This window comes from Xylaria bambusicola, assembly GCF_022495145.1.
Source record: "Xylaria bambusicola strain CBS 139988 unplaced genomic scaffold F5B22scaffold_19, whole genome shotgun sequence".
NCBI lineage: Eukaryota > Fungi > Ascomycota > Sordariomycetes > Xylariales > Xylariaceae > Xylaria > Xylaria bambusicola.
Genome location: NW_025953572.1, coordinates 454,266 through 465,441, shown reverse-complemented (window position 1 = coordinate 465,441; position 11,176 = coordinate 454,266).

Sequence of the window (11,176 nt, the reverse complement as noted above, 5' to 3'; positions counted from 1 at the left end):
TTAATAATTATATTATAAATTAAGATTTATTAAAATTAATTAATAAGGATAGCTTTAATTAAATTATATATATAAAAAACCTTTAAAATAAAGGGGATTTCTTCCTTTAATTTAACAATTATAATAATATATTAAAAAAAGAAATAGGTATAGTTTTATAAGGTTATATATCTTTAAATAAATAATTATATAAGTTATTTTTATTTAAATTAAGTTTATTTTAAGTTATTAGTTTTATATTTACTTTTAAAGATCCTTTTTACTTTATTTTAATTTATTATAAAACTAATTAAATATTAAATTATATACTTTTTAATTGTTATCTTTATTTAATAGGGAAGTTAATTAACCTATTCTTTAAAGGGAAGTTAATAAAATTTAAAAAGCTACTTTAATCCTTTAAGCTATTTTATAACTTTATTACCGTTAAAAAGGTTTTAAAAATATAAAGTAAAGTTAAGGATAAAAAGGCTAACAATATAAATAGCTATAGGAATAAGCTTTTATAAAGCTATTATTTTATAGGATAATAAGTTTAAAAAAGTAAATCCTTTAATTTTTAAATTATTTAAAGTAATATTATTAAGCTTATTAATTAAATAATTATTAATAGGTATTAATATAGGTAGTATTATTTAAATTTAAAGATTTTTACTTAATAATATAGGGAATTAAATAAACGAAATAGTTTTAATTATAAGTTTATAATATTATAAAAATATCTTTTATAATAGTTTAAAGAAATAAAAGTAATAAAAACTTTTAAAATTAAATATAAAGGTTTAACTATTTTATCTTTTACTATTTATTCTTTATTTTTTTATTTATTTATATAATAAAGTAAAAGTTTATTTAGCCTTATTTATAAAGGCTTATATAATATTTTATAAATAATTAAATTAATTAAAAGAATTTAATAAAATAAAAAAGGAGATATAAGTTATAATTTATTATTTTTAAATTAATATTTATTAATAGTTTAATTAATAATTTCTCTTTAAGTTATTTTTAATTTATAAGCTATTTTAACAGGTTTATATTAATTTAATACTTTATATTATTTCTTTAATTTTTATATTTTAAATAATCTTATATAATAAGAATTAAAATAATTAATAAGGCATTATATTTAAATAGTAAGATTTAAAAAATAAAAAAGAAGGTATTAAGCTTTTTAAAAGCGAATATTTAATATTTTATCCTTATAAGCTTTATTAGTTAAAATATTAATTTTCCAATTATAGGTTATACTCCGGGGAGTATTAAGCGTTTTAATTTTATCTACTTTATTAAAGATACTAATATAAAGGGAATTAGGGGGATAATTAATAGGTAATAATAATAAACCAATAAACCTATACCCTTTTATTAAAAATTAAAAAATAATATATAAAAAGCTTTAATTAATAAATATAAAAGATAAAGCAATATATATTCTTTAAGGTATATTATAATCTATTTAATAAGTTTCCTTTATTTGGCTTATACTAGGGGCGACTTATATTTTATATATATAAAAGTAACAAGAAAAATTAATATAAAATATCCGCTATACTCTTTCTTCTATAATGTTTATACCCCTATTCCTAGCCCTATTATAATATTAATTAATTATAAAAATACCTTAATATACCTTTATTAAAATAAGCAACTAAATAATTTAATGGTAAAATTATTAATCCTAATATTAATAAAGAAGAATAAAAAGTTAAAAAAATTAAAATATTTTAACTATATTATAAAAAAACCCTTTAATATTAAGTTAATTAAAAGGGTTAGGATTTTAATAATTAATAATACCCTATTAGTAATTTTAAAAATTTCTTAAAGTTGCTATTTAACTTTAATAAAAATAATTTAAAGTTTATAAAATTATTAAAAAGATTGGAAGATTAATTAAAGGCTGTAAAGGAGGATAGGTTTAATAAGGTATACCTTAATAACAATGTATTAAAGGATATATAAAATATACTATTATATAGATTAAGGAAAAGGAATGTAATAAATGCTATTATAAGTAATGTGATAGGGCTAGGAATAGGGGCATGAACATTGTGGAAGAAAGAGTATAGCAGACGCTTTATTTTGATTTTTTTCGTTGCTTTTATATATATAAGACATAGGTTGCCTTTGGCGCAAGCTAGATCAAAGAAACCTACTAAATAGATTATAATATACCTTAAAGAATATATATTGCTTTACCTTTTATATTTATTAATTAAAGCTTTTTATATATTATTTTATAATTTTTAATAAAAGGTTATAGGTTTATTAATTTATTATTATTACCTATTAGCTATCCCCCCCTTTAGCTCCCTTTATATTAGTATCCTTAATAAAGCAAATAAAATTAAAACGTTTAATATTCCTTAAAGTATAACCTATAATTGGAAAACTAATACTTTAATTAATAAAGCTTATAAAAATAAAACATTAAACATTTACTTTTAAAAAGCTTATTGCTTTTTTTTTTATTTTCTAAATTTTACCGTTCGGATATAACGCCTTATTAATTATTTTAATTTTTATTATATAAAATTACTTAAAATATAAGAACTAAAGAAATAATATAAAGTATTAAGCTAATATAGGCCTATTAAAATAGCTTATAAATTAAAAATAACTTAAAGAGAAATTATTAATTAAATTATTAATAGATATTAACTTAAAAATAATAAATTATAACTTATATTTCCTTTTTTTATTTTATTAAATTCTTTTAATTAACTTAACTATTTATAAAATATTATATAAGCCTTTATAAATAAGGCTAAATAAACTTTTACCTTATTATATAAATAAATAAAAGAATAAGGAATAAATAATAAAAGATAAAATAGTTAAACCTTTATATTTAATTTTAAAAGTTTTTATTACCTTTATTTCCTTAAATTATTATAAAAGATATTTTTATAATATTATAAATTTATAATTAAAATTATTTTATTTATTTAATTTTCCTATATTATTAAGCAAAAATCTTTAAATTTAAATAATACCGCCTATATTAATACCTATTAATAATTATTTAATTAATAAACTTAATAATACTACTTTAAATAATTTAAAAATTAAAAGATCTACTTTTTTAAATTTACTATCCTATAAAATAATAGCTTTATAAAAGCTTATTTTTATAGTTATTTATATTATTAGCTTTCCTATCTTTAACCCTGCTTTATACCTTTAGAACTTTTTTAATAGTAATAAGGTTATAGAATAGTTTAAAGGATTAAAATAGCTTTTTAAGTTTTACCGATTTCCCTTTAAAGAATAGGTTAACTAACTTTCCTATTAAACGAAGATAATAATTAAAAAGTATATAATCTAATACTTAATTAGTTTTATAATAAATTGGAATAAAGTAAAAAGGATCCTTAAAAGTAAATATAAAACTACTAACCTGAAATAAACTTAATTTAAATAAAAATAACTTATATAATTATTTATTTAAGGATATATAACCCTATAGGATTATACTTATTTCTTCCTTTAATATATTATTATAGTTATTAAATTAAAGAAAGAAATCCCCTTTATTTTAAAGGTTTTTTATATATATAATTTAATTAAAGCTATTTTTATTAATTAATTATAATAAATCCTAATTTATAATATAATTATTAAGGATAAATTATAAGGTAAAGGTTATAAGGAAGTTTTAATAATATTAAAGGGATGGGCTAATATTAAAGTATCTTTTTAATTTTAAAATAGCTTTATTATATTAATAGTTATTTTAAATATTAACTATTAATTATTAAATGCTCCTATATACCCTCCTATATTTTTAATTATTAAAAGTTATTAAGCCCCCCCCTTATAGCAATATTATTATTAAACCTTATAAATAGTAATACTATAGCGTTAGCCCTAATAATTTAAAAAAACCTATATATTAATTAATTAATTATATAAGTTTAAAGCTTATTTATTAATTTTATATAAATAATAAAGTTTATTAATAAACTATTATAATTATTAATAGATTAAATTTAATATTATATACCTTTTAATTAATTATTATAATAGGAAGTAAATTAATAATAAAGTTAAAATATTAATAATTAATAAATATATATATATATTATTTAAATCCATTAATTTAAGCTTTATAAAAAAAATAATACTTAAAATAATAATAGGTATATTAGCTTTATTAATTTTAATAGGTATAATATTAAATATAATTCTATTAATAATAATAAATTTAATAACTTTAACTATTATAAATATAAAAATATTATTTATTAAATATAAAATTATTTAATTATATATAACGTTTATTTATATAAAGTTTTTTATATTATAAATAAAAAAAGAGCTTTATATATTTAATGCTTTATAATTAATTAAAATAAAATAGTAAAAGGAATTAATAGAAAAGGCTATATTATATTTATATTATTTTAAATCTTTTATAACTTTATTAATAGTTATTTTTTTATTATTAAAGGTGCCTATTAGGTTTTATATAGATATAAATTTCTTATAGAAAACCCTGCTTTTAAATAGAAAATAATATAGGTAAACTTTAAACCTATTAAAAATGTAGGGTTATTAAGGATAACTTAGCTATAAGGACTAATGTTAATTTTTAAATAGTTAATCTAAAAAGAATAGTTACCTAAATTAACTATAGCTTTTTAAATAAACTATAGCTTTTTAAATAAATTCTATTTATATAGGATAAAGAAGTATAGAAATCCTAAAATATAAGAATTATTTTAAATTTAAATATATTAAACAAATAAAATTTTAAAATAGAAAAAAGTATATTATATTAAAAATAATAAATAAACAATTTATTAAAAATAACCTAAGGCTATTTATATTAATACCTATAGAAATTTTTAATATTAACCTAATTATTAATACTATAGCTATAAAATAATAATAAATTAATAAAATAGAAAATGCTTATAAAGAAGATATTAGGAAAAACATTTAATAATTAATACTTAAGGAAAAGAGTAACCTATAAAGTATAATAATAGAAATATTTAAACTTATTTAAAAAATTAAACAATAATAAGTATTTTTAAATTAAATTTAAGATTTAGTAAAGGATAAAGTAGGATTAATTTAGGGAGAATTTTTAAGTTTATTTCCTAATGCATCCTAACTTATAGCTTTTTAAGCCTTTAAAATAAAAAAGATATTTAAAAAAAAGAATATCTAAATATAATTAAATATATAAACCTTTTAAATTAATAACTAAAATAAGCTAAATAAGCTTAATAGTTAAATAATATTAAAATTTATATTCCTATTAATCTTTATTAATAATATATATATAGGAGTTTAAAAATTAATATAAAGAATTTATAAAACTTTAAATATAGGAATTAGCCTACTTTAAATAAAAGATTATATAAAAGGAACCTTTAAAATAGCTATATAAATTGGAAAAACCTTATATAATATTATAATTATTAAGCTATTTAATATTAAAGTTTAAATATCTTTTATTATTAAAAGTTATATTAAAAAGAATAGTATATTAATAATTAATATAATAATAATATAAAGCGGATACTTTAATAAAAAGATAACCCCTTTTAATAACTATTATAGATTAATTATTTAACTAATATAGCTAATAAAGAAGTATATACTTTAAATACCTATATATATTATATTAAATAAATTTATTATAACCCCTTTACTTTTAAAAATAAACTTTTTAAAAATTATAAATTATGTTTTATACTTTAAAAAAGGAATATTAATAATAACTATTATAATTAACAATATATATATTATTATACTAGCTATTACCCCTATTTTAAATAAGCTATATAATAAGAATACTTTATAGGCTATAAAAAATTAATAGTTATTTACTTTTAAGAAGGTATAATAAATAGCTATAAAAAGCCTTTATTAAATAATTAAATATTATTATTATTATATATTATTAAAGTTACCTTTAATATAATAATTAATCTTAATAATTAAATAAATATTAATTAATAAAGAATTATATTATTATAAGGATAAGCTATTAATTAATATAATTATTTAGAACTTAATAACGAAAATAAAGTAGTTAATTTATTTTTAAATAATAAATTCCTATAAGTATTTAAAAAGATTTTTAATAAAGCTATATATAATATAAGGAAAAGAAAATTTATAATAGTAAAAAAAATAACTTTATAAATATTAAACATTTTTATAAATATAATATATAAATTAAAAGCTTAAAAAGTATACTTTATTAATAATATTAAATATAATAGAAGTACCCTATTAGGAATAATATATTAGAAAGAAAAAGCCTTAAAAGAAATAGAAAATTAAAAAAAGGAAACTAAAATAGGAAATAGTAGAATATTTAATAGTATTTACCTATAATTTATATAGTAATTAAAAGGAACTAAGTTAATAGCTATATAGTTGGAAAAAATATAAAAATAATTAAATAATATAGAATTAAATAATTAAAAGAAAGATTTACTTATTAAAGTATTATATTGATAAAAATAGCCCTATTATAGGATTTTAATAAAATAGGAAAAGTAAAGGAAAAAATAGCCCTTCCTTATAAAATTAAAACTATAAAATATAATATATAATAAATAAAGGGGATATTAATTTTAATATTATTATAATTAAAAGTTTTAAAGGTTTTAAAGATTTAAATAATAAATAGGGTTTTTAAAGAAAGTTATAAACCTTATTAAAACACTTAATTTATAATAGAAAAAAAGAATAACAGTTTATAATTAATTAATTTAATAATTAAACTTAATATTATTATTATTTAGGATACCTTCCTATTATAAAGTTATAATAAGTTTATTAAAGAATTTATAATATATTAAATCCTATTAATAATAAATCTTTTTTTAAGATATAATTAGCTACCTTTAATATTAAAATATAAAGCAATAATTGCTTTTTAAACCCTATTAAAAGTTCTTTAAATAATAAGCATCCTATAAGGAACTATTAATTTTATTATTTATTTTTTAAAAATAATAAGCTAAATTTTATATAATATAATATTATAATATTATAAACCCTTTTTTAATAATATTAATATAAAAGAACTAACTTCCTATTATAATAATTAAAAGATTAGCTTAAATATTTAGAAATTTATATATAAATATATTAAAAACATTAATGCTATATTATTAAATTTTAAACTTTTAGGAATAATAACTAATGGAAAAAAGAACAAATAATATAAGTTATTAATAATATTAATAAAATATATATATAATACTTATAAATAATAGCTTATAGGTATTAAAGTAGTTAAAATTATAAAATAGTAATTATATAAAAATAAAATTAAAGTTTAAATATTTTTAAGAATTATTAACTATTATAAAGCATAGGTTTAAAATTATACTATTATTATATTACCCTTTATATAACTATTATATTAAAATATAAAGTTTATTTAAGAAATTATTTAACGGATAGCTATAAAAAACTTATAAATAATAATTATAAGTATACTATACTTAATTACTTTAAATTATAAGGAAGGTAAAATATAGCTTAAGGTAAATGCTTTAAAAAAAGGTTAAGGATATATCCTTTATTAAAAAATATATAAAAAATAGAAACCTATAAAATATAAATTAAAAATATAGCAAAAAGGAGAATTAATTTATAATATTATTAAAAAAGAATATTTAAGGGTTATTAAATTATTCCGGTACCTTTAAAATTATTTATATAGTATTAGACTTTACTTTAAAATAGATATAAAAGTTCTAATTACTTAGTTTAATAATAGGTTTTTAACGCTATTAAAAGCCCTCCTTATTAAATAGGTTATATATATTAAAATATTTAACTTTAAATTATATTACGTTTTAAGGAAGAAATATATAACTATTAATAAACTTTTTAAAAAGCTTAAAGGACTATTAAATAAATTGGATAATTAATAGGAAGGTAATATAAAAGACTTTATTAATTTCTAACTTTTTATAATAATAATTAATTTATTATTAATTTAAAAGATAAAATTATTAAAGTTTAAAAATAAATAGTTATTAAACTTTTAAAACTTAGTAAAATATTTTATTATAGGGGTATTATTAAAGCATTTATAAATTATAAAGTAAAGAATATTTTATTAAAATTATACATTTAATTTCTTTATTTATAAAGAAAGCTTATAAAAAAGAGCTATTAAATTATTTTAAATTTAATAATATATTAATAATTTAGTTAATTAAAAGCGCTTATTATAAAACTGCTATAAATATTTTAAATATTATAAAAGAGATATAATATATTATTAAATTTCCGTTTAATATTATTAAAGAAATATATATAAATATATTTATAATGCTTTAAAAAGCTATATATTTTATTAAAAAGTATAATTTAGTTGATTAAAAGAAAAATATAAATATAATAAAATAAAAGATATTTTTATAAGTTAAATATTAAATATTTAATATATATTTAATAATAATAAATATAAAGCTATTATTAAAGTATGCTATAAAATAAACGTATATTTAAAAGCTATACTTTTTAAAACTATTAATTTATAATAAATTAAAGCTTTTATTAAGAAATAAATTATTTTCCAATATAAATAGCTATTAAGAATTAAATATAATAATAGTTTTAAAAATATAAAAGAAGTAGTAAAAATAATAAAAAACCTAAGCTATTATATTTAATTTAGCTTAATATATTACCCCTAAAGCTAAGGATTAATAAAAGGTAATTATTAATTAATTATTAATAGTCTTTTAAAAGCTATTAATAAAATAAAGAAAGGTTAAATAAAAATGCTAAACGAAATAATATAGGTTAATAAAATAATATATAGATAATTATTAATATTTTTAATTAAAAATATAATATTAACCTAATAAATAATTAATTAAACCGGATCTATTAATTATATTAACCTACTTTTTAATAAAATATATTAATATGCTTAAAAAGAAAAAGATATTACAAAAATATAATAAATTATTATTAAAAAATAATAATATATAATAAAAAAAGCTAATTAATATTATATATATAAGGTATAGCTAAAAGCTTTAAAGGTTAATAATTTAGTTTTAATATTTAATACTTTATTAAATAATAATAAGTTAAAAAGTATAAAGCTTCTTTATAAATAAAAAGGTTTATATTTAATTATAATATAAATAAAAAATAAAAAGTATAAAGTAAAGGAATTAAATAAATATATAAAAAATAATATATATATATTAAATAGCTTATAATTATTTATAAAAGATAAAGTTAAATTTTAAAAGCTTTTAAACCCTTTAAAGGATAAATAAATTATTAAATAGTTAAAAGTAAAATTCTTTAATTAATTAATTAATAGTTAAAAAAATTAAAATACTATTAATAAAATAAAAGATAAATAATAGGAAATAATTAAAAAAAGATAATATTATAAAGGATTAAAATCTTAATTATAATATAAAAAAAAAGGTTTTATAAAAGTTAATAATAATTAATTAGTAATGTTAATAAATAAATTATTAAAGCAATAAAATAAATATATTATATTTCCCCCCCCCCTTTTTCTTTAAAAAGATTTAGCTATTTATAAGTAATATTTATACCCCTATTATATTTAATAATTAATCCCCTATTATCCTTTACCCTATAAAAAAAGGAAAAGATTTTAAAAGAAAATTTAATAAAATTAAAAAAGCATTAAAGGTATAAAAAGCTTAATTATTAAGTTTTTAATTATAAATATAAAATAACTATACTTTAAAGTATACTTTTTTAAAGAATTTTTTAAATTTATATCTTTAATCTTCTTATAATAACTATATAAATATTAAAAATAATAATATTTAACGTTAATATTAAAGTATTTATATTTAAATTATTTTACTATATAAATATAAACGCTATAAATACCCTTATAAGTAAAAGATAATCAATAATTAAAAAATAGCTACATTTTATATTAATTTATACTATTAAACTTAAAGAATTAACACTTATATACTTAATAAAGAATTAAATTTAAACAACCTAACTATTAAATAATAAAAGCTTAAGCTTAAAAAAGATAAAATAAAATAAATAAAAAGTACTTACCTATAAAACCGCTATTTTAAAATTTAATATAAAATAGTATTAATTAACGTATCTCCCACTTAACCTAGCCACCCAATTAAGCTGGCCACCCCCTTAGCCTATATAAAAACCCAATGTTTTAATCTATAATAACTTTACGAACACTAATCGTACAATTTAATAATTAGTACCATTAGATCCGTTATTTTATAAGGAATCCAGCGGTATTTTTTACTGTTTTTTATAAAATTTATTAAGCGAGATATAAAGCAATACGCTAAAGGAGCGCTAAGCAAGGATTAATTTAACGCTTACTTTAACGTATTACTTAATAACTCCACAAATAAAATTCGTATAAACTAATAGAGGGTACCGTTAAATAGCTCTTTTTATTATAAATCTAATAATATATTTTATTATTTTATACGACTAGTATTTGTAAAGTTATTAAATTATCACGTGATTAGCGCACCGATGTTTCTTGTATGGGCTGGGGGGGTGGCTAGCTCAATTGGGTGGCCAGGTCAAGTGGGAGATGCGTTATCCTTTATTATAAATAGTAGTATATTTTTAAAGGTAATTAAAATATAAAAGCTATAAGGCGTTAAAAAAGTTAGGATAAATAATTTACTATATATATTAACCTTTAGCTATATTATTTAAGATTTAAATAGCTATATATTTAAGGACCTATATAAAAAATTAAACTATTAAATATTAATAAAGCTATTAAAATTAAAAAGATAAAAAGAAATAGATTATTTATTTATATTAATTATTAAAAACTTAAATAAAATAATAAAACAACTTTTAAAAAACGTTTCCTTAATAAAAGGCTACTACTTTTTAGTTTTTAAATATAATTAAAGGCTTTATTAATTAATTTATTTATAAATTTACCAAATATAAAGAATTAAAGTTAAACACCTATACCTTTTTAAATTTAAAATAAATAAGGTAAGAATAAGCTAGAATAATGCTATATAAGTTAAAGGAATAAGATATATAAAATAATTAGCAATTTAAAAAAGCAGCCTTATTATTTAATATAAAGAAAGAATAGTTAATACTTTTAATAAGCTAGCTTAAGTTAAACTAAATAGATTTAATTAATTAAAGTATACTATAACTT